Consider the following 22719-nt stretch of genomic DNA (forward strand, 5'->3'; position numbering starts at 1 on the left):
TTGTTCCCTCCCCCCGTACTTGCCCCCTCTTACCTGCTTAGCAAGACAGGAAGTCCCGTAACCTAAGAGAGTGCAGTAGGATGGTGACTTGATGATAGAAAATGGAAGTTCCAGTGGAAGGAAGTCTGTGCAATGGTCCACCTAACCCGAACGGCACGAGGGCGCAACTAGTAGTGTTCAAAACAATCCCGAAGTGTATTCAGCAGAGCGTCCCCAAGTGTAAGTAACCAATCCAGGGAGTGACCACCAGAAACAGTAGAGCGTCCGTTTGGTCACTTCAGTAGGTAGAGCGTTGTCTTCTTGTGCGGCGGGCAGCGCCGTGGGTCTGTCCGTGGTAAAGAGTTTGTATATGTTCCGTGTAATAGGCGAAGGGGAAGGAAAGCAAGAAACTCGTGCAAGAGTGATAGCACACTAGGGATAACGAAAGCGTGCGTGGAAGTTTTCAACAGAGAGTAGCACTGGAGGTCTTTTATTCTTGCATAAATCCAAATACCATAACATACGGGAGCAGGCGGAGAACAAATCCGAAATGGGAGCCAGGAGTTCGTTAACCAGGGGAAACAACCGAGGGAGTCAGGAGCCAGAAATCGAAGGAAAAGACGTTCAGAATAGTCCTTGATACAAAGCCGGGTCAGTAATAAAACAGGAATCAGAGTAACAGAATGTCGAGTACTCGAACTGAATAGTCAGTTTTAGGAGCACCCGTTACAGGGACACGCCACACTAAGTACTGGAGTCTGTTTCAGAACGCGAGGCATGTTGCGGGCGTTTCACATGACCGCAAGCAGATGGAATTCTGGACCTTGTAGTGCGGCGGATTCCGTGAGTTGTAAACAGTCTCCAGGGTAGTTTCCACCTGGAAGTAAACACCCGCGAGCGTCCAGAAACAGGAATGCGGGGCATGACATCGGCGCTGTTACGTTCAGTGCAGTCCTGGAGGGTTGCCATGGCGATTATGGCAGCGGATGTGCCTTCTTTCACGTGGTTCATTACGTTCCCGATCACGTGGTCGCAGTATTGCCGGAACACTGCTATATAACTCCGCCTCCAGCTCCTCTCAGTGCTCTGATCCAGTATCCTGATACTACAACAGCGTTACCTTCGTTTGGATATCGTTTATGGACTTCAGCTTGCTACTAGGACTTGGTTTTGTCTTGCCCCTCTGGTTGTACTGTTTCATCGGCCTTTTGACCACGGACTGCTCCGGACCTGCTTCCACATCTCGGAATTGCTCCATTACCTGTTTTCAACTTCGGCTTGTACCAGGACGTCCCTTTCTTCACGGATCTGCTTCTTCATTATTCCTCGGTTAACAACTTGGATTGTTTCTGGTTTGGTTTTCTGATTACGGACTACCTGGTTTCAGGAATTGCTAACAAGCGTTCTCGTGCCGGCGGGTATAGGGACCCTTGTGCTGGACTAGAGACTGCCTCAGCACCTTAGGCGTCCTCGTGCCGGCGGGACAGGGTTTCATTTCTTGGATCATCATCACCCAAGGGAAAGAGGGACTGCCTTCCTGGAGTACAGTAAGGACACGCCCCTGTGACACACTGGTAAGAGTAAATCCGGCATTATATCATGATTCTTGTTTGGCCCTTGCACATTCTTGTTTTAAACGGATACCTTTTACCACCCACAGATGCACTATCTTCCATGGTGGCTGGTTACATTGATACAGATTCTCTTGCCTTGAATGCAATACTGTCTCAGGTTGGTCTCTTTTGGCTCTTTCATGTGATTATCTTGTCATTGGTATAAACAAGTGTTAACCACTTGCTTTTTCCCTACAGCCATCAGGGTTTCCAGTTTGTCCATAACACTTTGAACCAATTGGTTTCTCAGTCTGTCCTCTTGTACCCCTGACAATCACATTGGTGGGAAGAACTCGCTACTTCACCACGAGTTCAACATCACGCCAATTTGTCTAGGATTCTGACAGAATCAGAAGCCTTTATAATGGACACAGCAGCTGACCCGTTGGCTACTCAGGTTCAATTGGTGGCTGATCTGCACGCCGATATGACGGCCGCTCATACTGCCACACATCGCTGCATTGATGAGATGCAGGCCGGTTTGCGAGATGGTAATATCAGTGCCCAACCTCTTGCCTCCGCCTCTGGTGCTGGCGTATTAGGGGACTAGGCTAGACCAGAGTCGGTGCCTGTATACATGGCGGCGCAGTTCCCGCTAGCCCCACCTGAACGTTTTTTGGGTGATCCTAAATACTCTAGAACCTTCATTAACCAATGCAGATTACATTTCTTGTGCCGTCCATCCTCCTTCCCTGACTCGACCACTAAGGCAGCTTTCGTTTTATCTAACCTAGGCGGTAAGGCCGCAGTCTGGGCTAACCCATTGTTGGAACAAGGGAGCCCTTTATTGTTCGACTGCGATGCTTTAATTAATGCCATGACTCGGGTCTTTGATACTCAATATAAGACTCAAGCAACTGACTTGGAATTACTCAGTTTATGCCAGGGTGATACCCCACTCCTGTCGTATCTTGCTAAGTTCAATCAGCTGATCGCTGAGACTGGGTGGCCAAAGGAGAAAAAGTTGGCGTTATTTTATAAGGGACTATCAGACTCCCTCAAAGATACTTTAGCAACTTGTTCTATCTGTGCTCAGTGCAAGTCTACCTCTGCTAAACCCATGGATCTCTTGCAACCTTTACCTGTCCCAACACGGCCTTGGGCCATGATATCGATGGATTTCGTGGTGGAATTGCCACTAGTCAAAGGTTATGACACCATCTGGGTGGTGGTCGATGGCTTTACTAAAGTAGCCTTGTTCATCCCATGTCAAGGCTTGCCATCCGCCCCAAGGCTTGCAGAGATGTTTTTACGTAATGTATTTCGATTCTTTCGTCTTCCTGAGATAATTGTGTCAGATTGTGGGTCCCAATTTACCTCCCGTGTCTGAAGGCATCTCATGCACTCATTGGGTATTGACGATCGTTATTCTTCAACTTTTCACCCACAAACCGACGGCTAGACGGAGCGAGTGAATGCAACTATGGAACAATATCTCTGCTGCCTTATACTACAACATCAGGAGTCCTGGCTGACGGTTCTGCCCATGGCGGAATTAACCTATAACAACTCTGCACACTCCTCCAAGGGGGTATCCCCATTTTTTGCCTTGAATGGTCAGCATCCTCGCACGTTACCTCTGGATCTTGCCCTCCACGTAGACTGTCCGGCTGCGCATTCTTGTATCAAGGACCCGTCACCTGTACACGCCAGGGTCTTGCAACATCTGGCGCAGGCTCAGGAACAGGCAAAGTTATATGCCGATTGTAATCGCAGACAGGCACCTGCTTATGTTCCTAGTATGCATGTCTGGCTCTCTACTAAAAACCTCTGCATCCCTGGTCGTAGGTGTCTACTGCCTCGTTTCATCGGGCCGTATGTCATCAGGGATATCCTGAATCCTTTGGTGGTTAGACTGGAGTTGCCCCAATCTTGGAAGATACATCCTGTTTTTCATGTGTCTCTTGTCAAACCTTGTTCGGAGCACACCAGGCTCCCTGTGTGTCCATCTCCCGTATTGGTTCAGGGGGTGGAAGAATATGAGGTCAACGCTATTCTTGTTACCAAGGTATCCCGTGGTGTTTGGTTATTCCTGGTGGACTGGAAGGGATATGGTCCCGAGGATAACACCTGGAAACCGAATCCAATCTCCATGCCCCTGTGTTACTATCCCGTTTTCTTGCCTCACAGGGTTTAGGGGAAGATACTGTTAGGAAACGGCGGCAGACATGTTGGACACTCCAGCCGCACTCCTCTCTTACCAGTACATGGCGGGCGATTCCATCTGGCAGGGCCCCACTAAGGCCGGGAGTCCGCATGCAGAATGGCACACACAAGGTTGCCTTTTCGGGTTCCCATCGCCGCCGTTACATTCAGTGCAGGCCTGGAGGGTTGCCATGGCAATTATGGCAGCGGACGTGCCTTCTTTCACCTGGTTCATTACGTTCCCGATCACGTGGTCGCAGTATTGCCGGAACACTGCTATATAACTCCGCCTCCAGCTCCTCTCAGTGCTTCTGATCCAGTATCCTGATACTACAGCAGCGTTACCTTCGTTTGGATATCGTTTATGGACTTGGGCTTGCTACTAGGACTTGGTTTTGTCTTGCCCTTCTGGTTGTACTGTTTCATCGGCCTTTTGGCCACGGACTGCTCCTGACCTGCTTCCACATCTCAGAATTGCTCCATTACATGCTTCCGACTTCGGCTTGTCCCAGGACTTCCATTTCTTCACAGGTCTGCTTCTTCATTGTTCCTCGGTTAACAACTTGGATTGTTTCTTGTTTGGTTTTCAGATTACGGGCTATCTGGTTCCAGGAATTGTTAACAGGCGTCCTCGTGCCGGCGGTTTTAGGGACCCTTGTGCTGGACTAGAGACTGCCTCAGCACCTTAGGCGTCCTCGTGCCGGCAGGACAGGGTTTAATTTCTTGGATCATCATCACCCAAGGGAAAGAGGGACTGCCTTCCTGGAGTACAGTAAGGACACGCCCCTGTGACACACTGGTAAGAGTAAATCCGGCATTATATCATCACTCTTGTTTGGCCTTGCCACGTTCTTGTTTTAAACTGATAGCGTTTACCACCCACAGATGCACTATCTTCCACGGTGGCTGGTTACATTGATACAGATTCTCTTGCCTTGAATGCAATACTGTCTCAGGTTGGTCTCTTTTGGCTCTTTCATGTGATTATCTTGTCATTGGTATAAACAAGTGTTAACCACTTGCTTTTTCCCTACAGCAATTGGGGTTTCCAGTGTGTCCATAACATCTTTCAACCAATTGGTTTCTCGGTCTGTCCTCTTGTACCCCTGAGAATCACATTGGTGGAAAGAACTCCCTACTTCACAACGAGTTCAACATCACGCCAATTTGTCTAGGATTCTGACATACAGCTGCCAGCATTCTTTCTGCATCACCGTGGGCTCTTTTTGCTCTGGTGGACTTGACCCAGTTCTTATGTTTGTTTGTTTGCATCTTCTTATCAGCTCTTGTTTATTGAGGCACACTTTCAGTTGCAGTTGTTTCAGTTGGGCTCTAGATTGTTTCCTTTTTGCCACTAATTCCTTATCATAGGCATGTATCTGGACTACTGTTGGTACTTACTTGGATCATTCTTCATTTCAAATTCTTTCAATACCCATCTGTATTCCACACCATCTGGAATATTGACTACATGATTTTCGTATCTCCCTACTATTTTGGGAAGTTCCTTTTGTTTTATTCTCAATCTATTTCGCCCCCATGTTACTTCTACTGGGGTTATTTTAGATCTTTCCGTCTTTCTTACTATCCATTCTATTTCAATTCTTAGTAGGTCATGGTCGCTGGCTGATTGTTTTTTTACTTCAAAAGATTTGATCCATTGCAAAGTGTTACCTGCCACAAAACAGTAGTCCAAACAGGCACTGCTGGTATCCGTAGACCAGGTGTCAGCACCATGCAAGTCCCCTGTAATTGTGCCATTTAACAGCTTCATGGCATGCATTTCCATTTCATTATTCCACCTCAATGCTTTCTTCCAATTGCGATTCCGTTTTTACCCTTCTTTCTTTGTTCAGCAGTTTGATGTTTAGGTCCCCACATATCATTATTAATTGATTTTTGTCCGCTATCATGGATCAACTTCTTCCATGATGTCTTTTATGTATTTCTCAGTGGGGCATTTATTTTCACTCCAATATGTGTTAATTAGGAGTATTTTAAACATCCTGCTTCTCCACACACTTCTTGATTTTTAAGATCTACACAAAAGGATTTGGGGTATGATGTTCAGATACCTGTAAGTCACTGTAGATTTTTATCAAGGTTAGGAGACCCGCAAAGGGCCTCCCTTTAACTTCTTTCCCTACAGGATTTGCACACACTTCGTACCCATAACATATTGGTTTCTCCCTTACCCAAGTTTCTTGTAGGCACACGTTTTCATATTGCACTAAAAATGGGTCTTCCCCCAAGTACAGATGCTAGAATCCTCGGGTGTTCCACGAGGCACATACCATTATTTCCGGATTCTCATTCTTTTTATTCTATTGTTTCTTTTTCGCAGCCAACAAACCAGCCATCCATGACCAGTCTGCTGCATTTTGTCCTTTTTGCTGTGTTGTTTTTGTTATTTTCCGTTGCCTTCTGGAATTGTTGATGGTAAATTTTAGCTTTTTCATTATGTCCTTCATTATATGTAGATCGCCTTTTGAAACAGCCTTTTTTTCCCTCCGTGGCTTTTGTTTATCTTCTTTTTTTGTCGGGTTTACCTTAATTTTTTTACATCTTTGGTCTTGATCCAACCTTGCCCTTTCCCTTCATGTTGTCACTTAACTTCCATCTTTCTTGGTTTGAAGCCTCTTTTTACAGTGTTTATTTGGGCTCTTTCGTTTGAGGAGCTCCGAGCCTTATTAGATTTCCTAACTTGGCTTTCAAAATCGCTCATCTCATAGCCCAGTAGGGCTAGTTTATCTCTCATGGCCATTAGGATTCTTTAATTATTCGAGATTTCAAATGCAAGGTCACCCAATCCAGCCTCCTTTCCTACACAAATTCCACAATGGAAACATCATCTGATGAGATGAAGCATAGGGCGGGGATCTGCCTGAAAAGATTTATCACTGCTTCTCCATGTAACAGTACCTTCTTTGAGTCTTTAAATATTTCTTCTAGTCTCACTTTAAATCCTCTTTCAGCTCTTCTAACTTTTTCATCACGATCGCCTTTCTTCCTTTTGACGGGAGAGTGAGTTTTTCTTTCTCCTTTTTTATCATCAAACTTTTCTTTCTTCTCTTTTTCATTAGGTTTCATTCCGATTTCCTCTGTGTGGTCTTTTCTTTTCTCTTCTAATGTTCTAAAATTATCAAGACATTTCCTTATCTCACTCCCCACCCGGTCTTTACCTTGCCCCTTTGAGGAAGTGCTGACCATCTTTATTTCCTTATTACTTTCCTTGATCTTCTTCGAGGGTGGTCTCTCTCTAGGTGCCTCACCAGATAATCAACGTACCTGTTTTTCAATCTCGTCCCACTCCGAGGAACTTAAATTGTCCCAATCGTTGTGATCCTTGTTGTTTTCGATAATCCATATCAAGTCGCTACGACAGGCTTCTGAGTCGCTTTCTAGAGAATCGCCATCTTCTGAGCTGTTATTCGTCATACAGGTGTCATCCAGAACTTGTATCTCATGGGGGTTTGGGGCTATTACCATTTCTCGTTTGGACTTCTTAGCACATTGTGTTACTTCCAATTTTGGTGGCGTTTTTATATTTCTTAAGAAAGCCTTTGATCCATTTATTTTACGTTTTATCGTTGGTCTCATATTTTTAGATTTTTTCTTTTTTCTTCTACTTCTGAATCGAGTGGGTTTCATTCTCTGCTGTAGTCAAAGCTTTCTCAACTATACTGGAGCCCTGGAAAAATCTGGAAATTTGATTTGGCCAAATCCTCCAAAATTTGCCACTGCGTAATTCCGATCTTTCTAGCTCCCTAAACCTTTGTTTGGACACTTTTTCCCTAGAAGCGATTAGCTTTCCTTTTGCCAAAAGCAGCGGCCCCGTTTCTGGTCTCTTCGGTATTTATATGGAGAATTTCTCTTTTCAGCCGTTTCTTCGTTTCCCCCCCCATTTGGAGGTTTCCTTCTCCCTGCAGTTAATTTCAATTTGAGCTCCCCGGTTCCCGACCTGGTTGTTCTGGTTTTCTTCTTTTTTTGTATACTCTCCTCATCCACTTGCAGACCTCCAAGACCGCTTCCATTAAAAGTGATTTGTCATTTGTCTCTCTTCTTGCCAAATCACAGATGGTTTTGCCATAGACTTGTAGATTCCGCTTCTTTATCAAATCTTTCTTAAATTTTTCTCATGAAGCATTCCAGGCCATACATCTGGTCCTTGGTCTTTAAATTTACTGTGTGGACATCTTGCAGGGATTCGTTTATATTTTCATATAGTTTTAGGAAAGGGGCAACTGCTATAGTTAATGCTGCCATGACCATGTTTTGGACATGTGCCAACTCCTCCATTCTTTCCTTGTTTTCCTTGCCCTTTATTCTCATTTTCATGACCTCAACTGGCTGTATTCTTTGGGGGGTAGAATTTACATCTGTATACATTTTAATCCTTGTGGGGTTTGCGCTTCCAAACTTCATTGGTGTAGCTTGGTGCTGACCCAGAATTGAATTTGGAAGAGTTGCATCCGGGCTGCTTCTGTCTCCCAACATTTGCTCCCACACAGAATGCACAGTGATGGATTCTGTGTCCAAAGCGGTGATCTTGTCTTTAATAAAAGACAGGCTCTTTCGTTTCTCCCGCACTATTCTTCCAGTATGGGCTGAGATGTTGTGTATCAGTTTTTCTGCCAATGCCGAGTTACTTGACTCCCTTATCAGCAGTCCATCCATCATCCTGTTTGGGGTTGAATCATAGTCACCAATGGCCATGCTTCTCTCCTGGACTGATTCCCCAATAATTACTCTTTTGCCCTTGACCATTCCAGTAGCCTCTCTATCCATTTGTTCCTCCTGCTCTGGATTTTGTGATGGTGCGCCATCTATCATCGACTCTGCTGTTTTTATTGCCCAACTGTGCTATCACCTCAAAAACTTCCAGATCATCTAGATCCTCCCAAGTTAAGCTACCTGGATCACTGGTGTCAAGGTCCACATCATTATCTTTAATTGAGGGACCTTGACATTTGTAATAGGTATTTGAGGGTTTTCCCCACTACCTTCGGCTCGCTCTGTTCTGGGAGTCTGTCCTGGATTATATGGGCAGTGTCTGTTAAAGTTGGACCATTTACTAACGCCATCAATATTGGTTGACTTGGAGGCATGGTCAGAGGAAACTAATTATCAGTTGCTTCTTTGGGCAGAGCTTTACTTAATGGCTCTATTTTGTTTCCAGAGACGGAAGAGTCGCCATCTATCCCCTTCTCTCCTCCTCCTTCATGTGCAGCTTGTTTCAGTAGCTCCTGCCCAGCCACTTCACTCGCTACCGGGAGTAGGGGAGTGTGGTCTTTACTTCGTTTTACCCTTGATTCACTATCTGCTGGCATTGACTCTTCAGTCTATACAGGTGGTAGTGACTCAGTTCTTGGATTGTTACTCCCGATAAGTGGGTTTGGTCTACGAGTATTTCCTCCATCCCTCCTTCCCCCGTCAGTACCCCCGCCTCCAGGAGCGCAGATGGTAAACTCTCTGCAATAATCTCTGAGATCCCCACCCCTGTTTTAACCAAACCAAAATCCGAAAGCTGCTGCTCAGTATCACTAGTCTGGCTTGTCAGACAGACTGGCGGTTTCTTGTTCAGTGGCAATAGGATCATTCCCCTCATCTGTTTTAGGTTCGGATACCATGTAGGAATTTTTTTATCGTTTTTTGGAGTAGGTGACCCAACATGCGGGGCCAAGGACTCCTGTGCACTGAAAGGCAGGCGCAATTGTCTTAGAGTCGTGGCTGCAGTGAAAGAGGGAGATTGAGTTGGAAGCAAGTTCACTCGTCGTCTCACCTGCAGTATTGCCGCGTCCGTGACGGCTCACCCTGGACTTGCTGCTGCTATCCGGCAGATTTTTTCGTGGCCGTGCAGCTCCTCTAGGTAAGCAGGACGTATTTATGGTGACTTTGGCGCAGACACCAGCCCACACCGGCAAACACGAAAACATCACTTGCGCACCACTTCCGCTCCGCTTACGTGGAAGTAAGTGCTTATAAGCAGTGTTTTCAAAAGCGGCCGCAGCAGCTTCTCCTCCACGCTCCAAACGCTGCTTAAGGGACCAGCAGCATGGTAAAAGTTTCTCTAGCAGGAATACCAGTATCCACACGCCAACACCGAAAACACCACTTGCGCACCACTTCCGCCTTTTTATTTCTTCAGTCTCGTGATTGAGATGCCACGTCGATGAGCACTTTAAGCACAAGAATGAATGACAGGGTTCCAATGAAACCTGATCCATTTTGGAACATCTTTTTATGGCAGATAACTGACATGCCGACATGCCAACATTCTGAGACTAGTTTCAAAAATGATAAGTAGCATATGATGAAATCACAGGAGATGTCACATCAATATTACCCAATGAAATGACGAAGAAAATAATCTGGGAGTTAACAGCCACCAATTATCACTAAACGGCCAGGCATCAGGAAGCTGAAATAATACCCACTGAAAAGCTATAAATCCTCTGTCAGCAAGTGCCTGCTGTGGAGGAACCCGTGTGAAAAGGCAACAAGGTGATAACACTTCTGTATACCCCAAGGGAAGTGATGGCCGGAAGGGCTCCCGCAAGTGTAGCTTGTAAGGCATTAAGCCTCAGAACAAAAGTATATATAGATCGATATACTGCTGCGTTATTATAGAACACTGCAAACTGGCAACATGGGGCAGTTGCTAGGGACATCCCTGAGGCTCATGGCCCATCTCAACTGAAAAGGTTGAAAGGGCCCAACGCTGTCCTTATTGTAGGGCTCGTTGTTAGCAAGTGGCTGGCACTAATATTTCTCCTACTCGTTCCGGTGGGATAAATGTTCCAGCCACTTAAGCACATTGCTGTGGCTAATCAGTTTCTCTTTGTCTGTTTTGTAGACATTGGAATGTGTCTGTAGAGGAGGATAACAGGCAAGAGTGGACCTTCATACTGACTTTGACAACAAGGGAAGAGTTACCCGAGAGGTAAGAAAAGCATAGCCCATCTTTTTATACTAAAACAACTGTATTTTGTGTTTGGTGCCACGGCAGCGCTTTACAAGAATGGAGCCGTATTTAAAAAGCCTTTGGCAAGCAGGTTGTGTTATGGGGCTGTCACTTGTAGTCTTATATTCAGGGTGGTGCAAATACTCCCCCAAAGGTGGTTGCTTCAAGTGATTTGTGTTCTTTGCAAATAAACAACCATTTTGTGGTTCTTGAAATACAAAACAAATGTGTACTAATTAGAGCTTGGAAGGTATGTGGTGAATTGCTAGCAAATTCTGGCTTCACTGCTTAACCAAACTGTGTGATCCTGGGCAAATCATTTGACACAACCCAGCCAGACCACTGTGCTAGCGAGAACAGAAATGTGCATTATTTATCCTCGGGCAGCGTTGGTGGCCCGATGGGCATTACATTGCACAATTTGCTGCTAACTTGCCACTCAGTGCATCCCACAATGCCGTGAAGTCACAAAATGTGGTGCATGTGTGCCATAGGTTTAGAGAAGAGACTTTTTGGGCAGCCTGATGCTTTTTCTGTTGGCTTTTAGGTGCCTGGGACGGCACTTCCTCTTTAGATGCTTTATTTTGATCTTTTAAATCATCTCAGTTTTTGCTGACTTGCAATAGGCCAGACCACAAATGGATGATTACATGTTAACTTTCAAGGCCCATTTGTCTCGCGGATGAGACCTATGGCAGTAGTAACTGGTAGGTGCTGCATCAGGGCCTCACTGACCTGGACAGTCCAAGAAACTGGCATCTGGGCATTTGGTTCTGCAGAATAAGATAACTAATGTCCCCAATTTGACACAAACTCCTTGTGGCTGCTGTATTCATCTTGGTCAGTTGCTTGTGACTGTTTTATGCCAAACACTAGCTAAACGAAACTTGATAATAAAATAAAACTGGGCACACGCACACTTGCGTCTTTATTGATGTCTTGTTGATAATTTGATGGACACTGCACTACGCATAACTGACTGCTGCATGACCCAGCATTTTACAGACACTCATTGCACTAATGTATTACTTCAGAGGTACATAGAAATGCTGTATTCTTGCTAATTGTATGTATTGGGGTAAAACTAAATTCTGGTGACATTTCAAATAGGAGTACAAAATTGCTAATCAAATACATTTGCTAATCAAAAATATTTTAATTAGCGGAGGAGAAGGAATAGTAGCGGCAAAGGCCTCCAGTGACCCATGCATCATGGGCCAGATGACTGAGAAGGTTGGTGGCAGTGCTAGGGTAGGGTTCACCTGGGGGACAGAGAGCTTCAGGTAAGAGGAGAGTAGAATGTGGTTAGTCCAGGAGAGAGGAGTGGTTAGAGGTTTAGAGAGGGGGGGGATGTCAGAAGAAATTATAACATCCAAGGTGTGCCCGGCAGAGTGTATCGGGCCGAGGGTGGATGGGTGGTATGCAGGGGGGGTTGAGAAGAGAAAGAGGAAGATTGGCGAAGACCCCAGAGGAGGGGTTGGAGGCATCCAGATGGATGATGAGGGCTCCAAGCAGGAGAAGTTCAGAGGAGGAGACAATGAGAGAAGAGGAATGGTCGGCCCACTATAGGGCAAGATATTGGGCACAGTAGGATTAGGAACTACCTAACCGCTTCCTAAATGGGGTTGCATCCAAGGCTGGCCCGAGGCATGGGTAGTCTGTGCGGCTGGCCAGGGGGCCCCGAAGGCACCAGATGCCGGCCTCCAGCATATAAATTAATCTTGTTGATGCTGAGGGGGCCCCGAATATCGCTTTTTATCTTCAAGCTGAGCATTTGAAATGGGAGCGATTTACAAGTGATGGCCCATTTAAGAGACCACTGTTTTTGACAAGATGTTCTTAACATTTATGTGTTAAGAACTGCAAAGGTGAATTTCTATCTTGAAAGCACCCACAAAGCCCAAATTAGCTGCCTTAAATCTATATCCTCCTCCAAGACAATTAAACATATCACACAAAACCGTTTTTAAACTATCTGCCTTATTCTTACATGCTCATAATTAACCAAAAAGCATTTTTTTAGAATGTAACATTTTGCTCACATTATATATGAAGCATGTCTTTGTCAAACATTATAACACAAACAGGTAAACTTTTCACGCATTACATTTGTTATGAGTCTTTAAGTCTTAAAGTACATTTTAAAAATCCATAGGCCATTGTTTGCCTTCGGCTGAATTGCATTCTGGTACTTTTAGTCTTCCATTCAAGGTGGGGAAAACAACGCCACAATTGTAAACGTTTTGTCTAGCGAACTTCTATAAGGATTTTTATATTTGTATAAGTACTTTACTATCGTTTGTGTACTTTTCAAGTCATATTTATAAAACAGTATTGTGGAAAGCCAAACGCAGGGGTGAGAGGGAAAAGGATGAGGGGGCAAGTGACTCATGAATATTTGCCCAGGATGTGGCGAGAGAGGTTACGGTCTTGGAGACTGAAGGGGTTATTTTCTCCGGTTTTGGTCCTGTGCTGATTACCAGGGTGCAAGGGGAGGATAAGTGTGTGGAGAGTGTCCGCCCACATTTTTCAGAGGGCGGATGCAACCCCTGTTGGGTGTTTTTGGGGCAAGCATTTTCAAAAAAAAAGTTTGCTTGCTCATGTGTTCAGCTACTAAGATTTCACATTAGGTTGCCATGCTTCCAGTGCAGACACCCACAAGACCATATAAAAGTGTAATTAAAGCACACGTCTCCCGTTTGGATTTTGTTTTCATTATACATTGTTGGGTTTAAAAGGTTTGCCACCTTTTATACTGTGGCAGCATATTATTGGAAATGTTTCTCTCTCCGATTATTTTTCCGGGTTGATAAATGTTTTGGAAAGGCAAATGCTCATTTGTCATGTGCACGCACTTTCCTCTAAGGGGTAACGGTCAATTTAACTAAATTTGTATATTTCACTTTAACATGTTCACTTATTGTGCATATCAGTGGGTGTCAGCCTTTCATTTTCACTACGGGTGTAGTGATTCCCACACTGAGTGACGCGACAGAGCTGTATCCATCCCCAGGTCGCAACACAGTGGGTTCTCATGCGTGTTTTATTTATTTATTTATTCCCCTCTCTCTCTCCCTGTGATGCTAAGAACTTTGGGGTCATCTTTGACTCCACCCTCTCCTACATCTCTAAGAAGTCAAACTATCAGCTGCACCTCCTCAGAAGTATTCCTCCTTTCCTCACTTTCCCCCAGAAGCTCAGTTTCCAGAGCCATGGTCCTCTCTAGGCTCCACTACTGCAACAGCCTCTTTCTAAATCTTCCTACTTCTCTCCGTCCTCTACAAATTATCCAGAACAGGACTGCGAGACTTGTCCTTGGCCTCAAGCCCAGGGATTGTATCTCTCCAGCCCGGAAATCTCTTCATTGGCTCCTAGTGGCAGCAAGGATCAAGTTGAAGACCCTCTGCATCGTCGACAAGGCTTTCTATGGCCTGGGACCGCACTACCTCCAACTCTCTCTTCCTAAACATCTACCTTCTCAAGCTCTCCGATCATCCACCTCCAACTCTCTGAGGTTCAGTCGCTTTTCCAAGCAAAGAGATGTGGTCAGATCTCTTTCTTCGGCTGGGGCCTCCCTCTGGAACAGCCTCCCTGACTGTCTAAAACTTGAGCAGAACCACGTCTGGTTCCCAGAAGCAACTCAAGATCTTCCTCTTTGCTTCCGCTTTCTCTCCCCTGCTGATGACCATTCTGCTTCACGCACTGGTAACCTGTCCACCCCGGCCCGGGTCCCTGCATGTCCAGTTGCACCTTGCACTGCCTCTTTGCTCCCCCAGCAAACAGTCAAGTCTCTCTGCACTTATGAGCCACCCGTTGTCTGCACTTTTTCATTACCTGCACTTCTCCATCCCCCCCCCCACCAATTCCCTGCACAATCTGAATAACACATGCTATAGTAAGATTGTTGTTTTGTCCTCCCTCTGTATCCCCCTCCTCGCCTTGTGGCGCCTAGAAACACTTGTGTAAAGGCGCATTATAAATGCCATATCATAGGATCCTCTGCTACTCCCACACAACACATTTGACCTGCCCACCCCTTCCAATGGGGCAGGTGTTCCATTAATAAGCCCCCCTTCCCATTTTGAAGTGAGCAGCAATTGCTAGATGCATGTTAACACATCACCAAGCCTGAACCCAGCAGGAGAGGAGACAGAATCCCTGCCACAACCAGTGATCTAGATGAGCATGGCAAGGAGAACCGATGCATCTACGCCCTCTGCCCCGATGTACTCAGCGCCTATGCATATATTATTGAGCCCCCTGCACTTTTTTTAGGAATTGAGCACGTTTCATTTTTTAACATTTGAAGACCTGAAGAATTGCTTACTTCCCTGCATTTAAGACCTCCTAGGTAAATAGGCTCTTTCGAACTATAAGGCAGTCCTAAAGTAGACTCAACCTGCCCAGACTGCCCCAGGGCCAATCCCTGCCCTGACATCCTTGAACTTGCTTGGAGTTTTTCTTTTGACAGCCAAAATAATCCTTACCAGCTTCTGATATACAAGTGTATTGCTAGTTTGGACAATATGGCCAAATATATAGACCATAAAAATAAAAACAATTGGGAAACGCCTGCAAAAACAGCAGTTAACATAGCAAAACACAATCACCCTATTTTTGCAAAGCCTTCCAGTCAGATGGTGTTTTCAAACAAAAATTTCAAAATTAACTTTTGCCAGCAATATTTCTATCAACTAAAACTGGGAAGAGATGGGCTCAAGTACCTGATTGCAGACTGGTTAAGTGAAGAAGCTGGGATTTCAAACCAAAGTGTGTGCTCCCGACCAAATCCTTTTATCTCACTATGCATTATCTGCCAAAATTATAAGTCTATTTATGGTATTCAACCCACACCATCTTCTACTTAAAAAAAAAATCCTCACTTCTGATATTTCTACATAATATTTATCTAACAGTGAAAACTATTATACTCAACGTCAGTTTATTTAACTCCTGCCTTGCTCATAGCAACGTGCTTTTAATTTAACTTCATATGATGCTGTTGCGAATTGAAAACTCATTCTATAATATCATTTTCTGTAATACCAATGATGTCACTATTTAAGCAAATGATATGGCCCCACAAAACATTTGCCGCCCAGGTCTAATGAAATCCTAGGGCTGGCCCTGCTTGCCTCTGTTTCTAACACCGGCGATCATGCAAAGTTGAACGACACCAATTCTTTAGATACTTATAACGTATTTGAGCTGCCTTCCATTTTGGTAATTTCTCATCACGCCTGTGTGGTTTGTCACCCCTCCTGGGAGAATGGCATCGCCCAGGGCTCGTGCCAAGGTCACATGTTGTGGCCATATGACTCAGTAGTAATAAAAGAGATGGGCTGTTTCCGACTCGTCAGTTGATGTAATGGAGCCCTGCCTCTGCCGCCAGTGTTATTACGGCAGTGCGATGCTGGCGCCACGTAGCAGGCGGAGGGCCTGCTGCTGCAGGACCCTCCACACGGACACTGGCCCTGCTGGGCAACAGTATTCATGATGCCTCCCACCCCTTACGTCTGCAGAGCCCCTGATGGCCAACTCTACATCCACGTGGTGCCAGAGTCACTGACGGGCAACTCTGCAGCGAGGTGCCAGTGCCCCTGCTGGGCAACTCCGACACCATCCTTTGTGTTTGCCTGGGTGCCCCCAGGCCATGGAAGAGACTGCATGCTCACGGTCTGACAGGGTGCCCCAAGTCCCGGGGGTGTCAGCTGGGTGCCCCCAGCACGTTGGCTGGGTGCCCCCAGCATTGGTCTGCCTGGCCTGCTTGACCGTAGGCCAGGACTTAACAGCCTGTGACCCACTAATAGACAGGGCCGTCACGTGGGGGGGACAGGGGGCAGGAGGGGAAAAATGCCCCAGAACTCGTACTTGCGGGGGGGCCACACGGCACCCTCTCCAGAGTAGAAGGCAGCACAGTCCACCAGTGTCCATCACTCACACGGGGGACTGTGCTGTCTCCTCTCTGCCCCTCCAATGATTTTGCTGTTTGTTGCGAAGCTGTTTGGCTCCGCAACAAACAGCAAAATAATAGGAGACAGCAGGGTTCAGAATTGGGCTCTGCTGCCTCCTGTTATTCAGCTGACAACGTAGACATGCTGAATGACAAGAGAGGACTCCTCTCCTGTCAGCCAGTGTGTTCACGTTGCTCAGCGTGAACACGCTGACTGATAGGAGAGGAGTTCTCTCCTGTCAGACAGCATGTCTACATGTCCCAGTGAAGGGAGGACCATCCGGTCCTCCCGTAGTTGCGCAGGAACTTTTCAAGGGTGCATAGAGGTAAGGTAAGTGTTTTTTATTTTCATTTAAATGTGAATATATGTGTATATAAATTAAATGAGTATGTATATGTGCATGAATGTGTGTGTGTATGTTGGTGTCAATGCTGCGTTTGGTACATGTATGAGTGCATGCAAGGAGTTGTGTGACTGGTGGATGAATGCATCGGTAAAAGTGTTGTATATGAGTGTGTGCGCCAACCCCTACCCCTAAATTTAGCAGACCTGTGGCCCACTTAATAAGGGGTGGGGTCATGGCATTAGAGGTGCACCTAGGCTAAAATTTCGGGGGGCGACGGATAGGGATGTAACGGTATAACGGTATACCGTTAAAGATACCGTGAACCACTTAATTGAACAATAATAACCGTCACATTGTTTATACCGTTATACCGTTCATACCGTAAAGTGTGCTTTTCAATCTGATTTGGAAAGGCTGCAGTAAGCAAGTGCTGCGCAGTCTTGGTCTTGCATTGTTGGATGTGCCGTCTGCCAAGTAGTTTCAGTTGGAGCAGTTTTTAATGCCATTCCATAAACCACACGTGCCTGACACAAAATCAATATGTTAGCAATAGGAAGAATAGATACAGTGCCAAGAAGGAAAAGGGTTTACTTTGGGTTGGCGGCTTTGGGGTTTATATATTTATAATGGATAATGTTCTCTAAACATATGGCAATGGGGGATTTCCCTGGTTCTATCATTGAATTTACATATAATAAGTCATACTGCGAAATTCACTCATCTCTGTGGGTATTCCCTGCTGCCATACCAAAGGGTAACATGTCCGTGATTACTGAACACCTTTTGGCCCGCAAGTAAACTAAAGGCTGTAACGTAAAGAGAGTGCGTCTGTGTGTGTGTGTGTGTGTGTGTGTATATATGCGCACAAGCGTATACTACCATCAGCCTCCATTGATCAGTGGCATGCAGGTTATCAAGATGGCAACATGTTCATCTTCACCAGTAGCCAGTGGGGGAGCATAAAGCCTAAATTACCACTTAAGAAAAGCTATTCAGTTTGCTTTGCCAGTTGCAGCAGCCCCCCCCCCCCTCCTCCTCTCCACACGTGTGTTTGTGTTTGGTGGAAGCAAGGCATTTCAGTGGAAAGTATGTTGAAAAGCCCAATTCTGGCCCTGGGTGCCTGGTTTTGTTTGTGATGCTAAATCTGTCAATTTATGACCTTTTAGAAAATATTTGTTAAGATTATTTAACTCCACCTGCTATACCACGATAACCATGATATACCGTCATTTGGCAAGAAGGTTATCGTACCGTCATAAAACTAATTCCGTGACACCCCTAGCGACGGAGTGGGACTAACACTTCAAATGTTGGGAGAGGTGCTAACTTCAGAGCCTGTTGGGGAGGGGCAAACATACTTGTGTGGGCACATCCAACATCTTTCCACATTCGAATGAGACTATTCTGGTGAAGCTTCAATGTTACAAGCAGCTTACGCTCTCCTTCATTTCTGAAATGTCACACTTAAGGAATGCTGTGAGAATGAGATGTCTCATGTCACCACTTGCCTTCTAATCACTCCCTGGCATGCAAGTGCTAACCCCACATCACAATTTCAATGACCTAAAAATGGATGTTTATGAACGCAGGTGCCAACAGTAAAATGTTTTATGTTAGTAATTGCAGGGCCTTTGTTAACAGCGAAGCCCAGGGACTGTTTAACGTATGTGTCTTGTTCCATCTTGGCACAGCTCTGTTGGTCAGCCCGGCAGGGGCTGGATGACAGTTTTGAAAGCGGATAGTGAGTGGGGCCAACGTGGGGCCAACTAAACCCATTGCGCTGTCGGACTCCCCACTGAGGGATGGCGTCTGGCTCTTGCAGCATTTGCAGTTGATATGGGCCCCCAAGCAGCTGCCCTCATGTTGGCAGCTTTTAACCACCTTGCTGTATTATTTTGACTTCATTATTGATTTAAGCAGGTGCCTTGGCCTATTTTTCCAATCTGTAAGGCCAGGGGTGCCCCACAAACATTGCAAAAAAAATGGGCCCCCACCAGCCCTGCCACATCTTCAACCAGCCCTGCTCACACTTCCCTCCCAATAACCTGAGCCCAGCTATGAAGCAGGATAGCTATTTCACCTTCCCTTTGGCCACTAGCGTACCTTTCAGCCCAATTCAGAGACTCTTTACTTTCATAATGCTATGCTAATCTTTAGAGAGGTGGGTCATCTAAAAGCTGAGACCAGAAGTTAAGACTTTGGCTTTATCAAAGTTAGTCTGTTAATATTGCATGGATAGGCTTTTGTACTCTGCATGTTTGATGCTGCTGCCGCCCCATAACGAGAGCTACAGGCTGGCGACACATTGAAAGAGGCCTTCTGCCTCAAAGTGGGAGGGCTTCAGCCCTCTCTAGCCAGGGACTGGCTCCGCCCATGCAGCCAGTTCAAGTCAATAAAATCCAACATTTCGGGAGGGGGCTAGAGCCCGATCTGCTCAATGGTGTTGCACCCTGCGTGTCTTTCACTGAAGTCCTGTTAAAAACAAACATTGGCAATGCCAACAGTTTTGGCTTGTGCCTAGGTATTAGGCATTTGCCAGGCACTGCTATTAGTTCAGATACTCAAACCAGTTTGCACCTGCTACCACCAACGGCTAGTTAATACCAATACAGCAGTGCCTTTACCATGCCTACATGAAAGCCCAAACTATTAGCATTGCCAATGCTTGATTTGCTTTACCCATGTTGTACAGGACTATGGATCGAGGTTAAAGCAAACATAATACGGTTCCATGCGTTAATATCCCTGCAAAAATGTCGCTATACAAGAATGGCGCCATTTTTTTGCGGTGTTATTAACTCATAAACCCCCATATGTTTTTAAAGGGAGCGGGGGACACCCCCGCAACCCCCACTCCCATTTACCCCATAAATGATCCCCATACATAATGTCACCTATGTTGTTTCCCGGCGACCATATATATTGCAACATTATTTATAGGGATAATTTCTCAATGTCACCTGGCCCAGTAAGATCATGGTCTTTGTCTCCCCTCTGTTCCCCATCCCTTGCCTCGTTGCGCCTTGAAAAACACTTGTGTATAGGCACGTTATAAATGCCGTATCATATCACTATTACCCGATACCCATACTATTTGGCGAAATTGGCCCACATTGAATTTAGGCCAATCGAGACAGTAATAACGCTTATGGTGCACAATCAGCCTAGACATACTTTCTGTGGCATGGCATGTTTAATGGCTGGGAGTCCTTACATCGTAATAATGGCATATATTGGTGCAGCCTGCATGGACCACATGGGAACAACCAGCATGAATATATTTTTATACTAGCATATGTTGTGTGCAACAGCGGCATGAAATGTTTTGGAAAAGGTTCCTGTGCACAGTTGGTGACTTGCAACTATTGGGTTTTTCCATGTGCTTCCATACAAAACCAAATGCAAACTGTATGGATGTCTACCCAATTTTACAAAGAAAGTGCTGTAAAATGCATAATTGTAACACAATGTTTCAAACATTTTCTTGGGCTTGGGAGTGAGAAACCCCCTCAAACAACCCTTGTTTGGTTTGGGCACCCTCAATGTGCTCGGTCCATCCTGCATAACTGAAGAACTAAAGGGGTTTGGTCTTCCCATTCACAATATTTATATCATACTTATAATTTCAGTATGAATTATTTTCAACGAAAAATGGCTATGAACAAGTTGGCCTGAACAGTAAATGAACCCCGACAAGACCCTGAAACTTAAGGTCAATTAGCAGGGTAGTGCCACATAGATTAAGTTGCACTCCAGTAGCACACATATATAAAACATTCCACATGTACTATATGTATCCTGCATAACTGGCACAAACATTTAAGCCTCTATAGTTCAGAAATTCACCAGCCTCCACTGTACATCATCTGTCACTGTGTAGGATGTGTGTTTTAATGCACACACAGGGGCAGGGTGCTCCTTAATGCTGGTGTCATGCACCACATGCCATCCTATTTATATTTAGGCATATGATGCAAAAGTTAGTGTGGCATAAACCTTTCTTTAGTAGAGAAATCTACCTTTGCCGTAGTTGATTTGCAGTTGTAGTAATAAACCATATTTGGGTTCCTCCACACAAACTCAAGGGGACATTTCGCAAGTCCCCTGTTTGGGAAGGTGTCGCTGCTTGCCCAGTGCGTAAAATCGAAAGGGGACCTCACCAAATGTTTTGCCTCGGGCCTCACATCTTGTAACAGCCCTGCCAATAGATTTGCGAAGTTGGTGTTCATAGCTGCCTGAACCTATCCATGACAGGACCGTAGATGTTGCCTTGCACTATATATTAACATACCTGTCTAGGTCAGCAGGCACCACACTTAGATGAAATTGTGAACACCAGCCTGCTTCTCATCCTGATAGAACTGTGAATGTTAGCATCTGCCATACCTAGATGGAACCTGAATGTTAGCATCTGCCACACCTAGATGGAACTTATGTAAGCATGTGCCACACTTAGAATTTAGAACATTAGTCTGTGTGGTATCTAGGTAGGATTGTGAAAGTTAGCACGCCCATACATAGATAGAATTGTGAACACTGGCCTGCGTCACACCCGGATAGGATTGTTGAATGTTAGCATCTGCCACACATAATTGTGAACATTAGAATTATGAACATTAGCCTGCGTTGCATCTAAACAGAACAGCGAACGTTAACAAGTGCCACACTTGGATAATATTGTAAATGTTAGCAGGCGCTACACTTAGACGGAAGTAGGAAGGCTAGCCATTGACACACATTGATGGGATTGTCAATGTTAGTATGTGCCATATGTAGATGGAATTATGAGGATTACCAAGCACAGCACTTAAAAGGAAATGAGAATGCTAGCATGTCCCACACTTAGATAGAATTGCGCACGTTAGCCTGCGCCGCATCTAGATGGGATTGTGAAGGTTGGCGAGGGCCACACTTAGATGGAATTACATAGGTCAGCAAATGCTACACTTAGACAGAACTGTGAATGTTAGCATGTTAAATGTCATTGAACCCACTAACCAATATAAACTCAAACTCTCTGCATACTTCTCTCACTCAAAAAACTCACACAACCATCTCAAGCTGCATGCACTTCACCACACCGCAACAACACATAAGGCGCGCCAACAGCACACGCTTACTGACACCGACCAAATACTGGCAACAAAGCTCAGCACCCGGTGTATACCGAGTTGAAGCTGCCAACAGTACACCACTCCTCTCACTAGCCTACTCCCTCTTCACCTTACTAACCCATCCCACCTTCTCGTTCACAGATCCACCAGAGCACCTGAGGACCAATTCCGTTGGTGACAGTTCGCTATACAAGTACCTCTAACATAACATTCAGGAGTGACACCATGAGCCAATCCTTGTAGTTACACGTTTCCTCATTATATAGCTGGACAAACTAGACCCAACATACAGTGTTAACAAAATGGACAGGCTCAAGGTGCCAGATAAGAAAGGGAATCTCTTGGCACAATGCGTCTAATAAAAGCAATAGTCACTGTAGAATGCTTCTGCTGAAGAGGCATAAAACCGCCAGTGTGCCCAATTCCACAGTGAGCACTCGCTGACCATGCAGCATGTATGCTGTGCATGGACTTTTTCTTGACACAAGCAGTAATGCAAGGGTGTCCCAAGTTTAATCCGTTTGGGACATTCTAAAAAAATAAGTGTACAGAGTGAATACAAATTAAATGCCTCAACATAGAGTGAATACAAATTAAATGCCTC

General features: G+C 45.3%; 1 protein-coding gene across 5 annotated transcripts in view; it reads right to left on the reverse strand.

The window, feature by feature from the left end:
- Window positions 1–22719, reverse strand: part of BRIP1 (BRCA1 interacting DNA helicase 1) — a 2318009-nt gene that overhangs the window by 2294438 nt on the left and 852 nt on the right. The gene's annotated exons all lie outside the window — the stretch shown is intronic.

Source organism: Ambystoma mexicanum, chromosome 9 (genome assembly GCF_040938575.1).
Source record: "Ambystoma mexicanum isolate Mex_15411 chromosome 9, UKY_AmexF1_1, whole genome shotgun sequence".
Classification (NCBI taxonomy): domain Eukaryota; kingdom Metazoa; phylum Chordata; class Amphibia; order Caudata; family Ambystomatidae; genus Ambystoma; species Ambystoma mexicanum.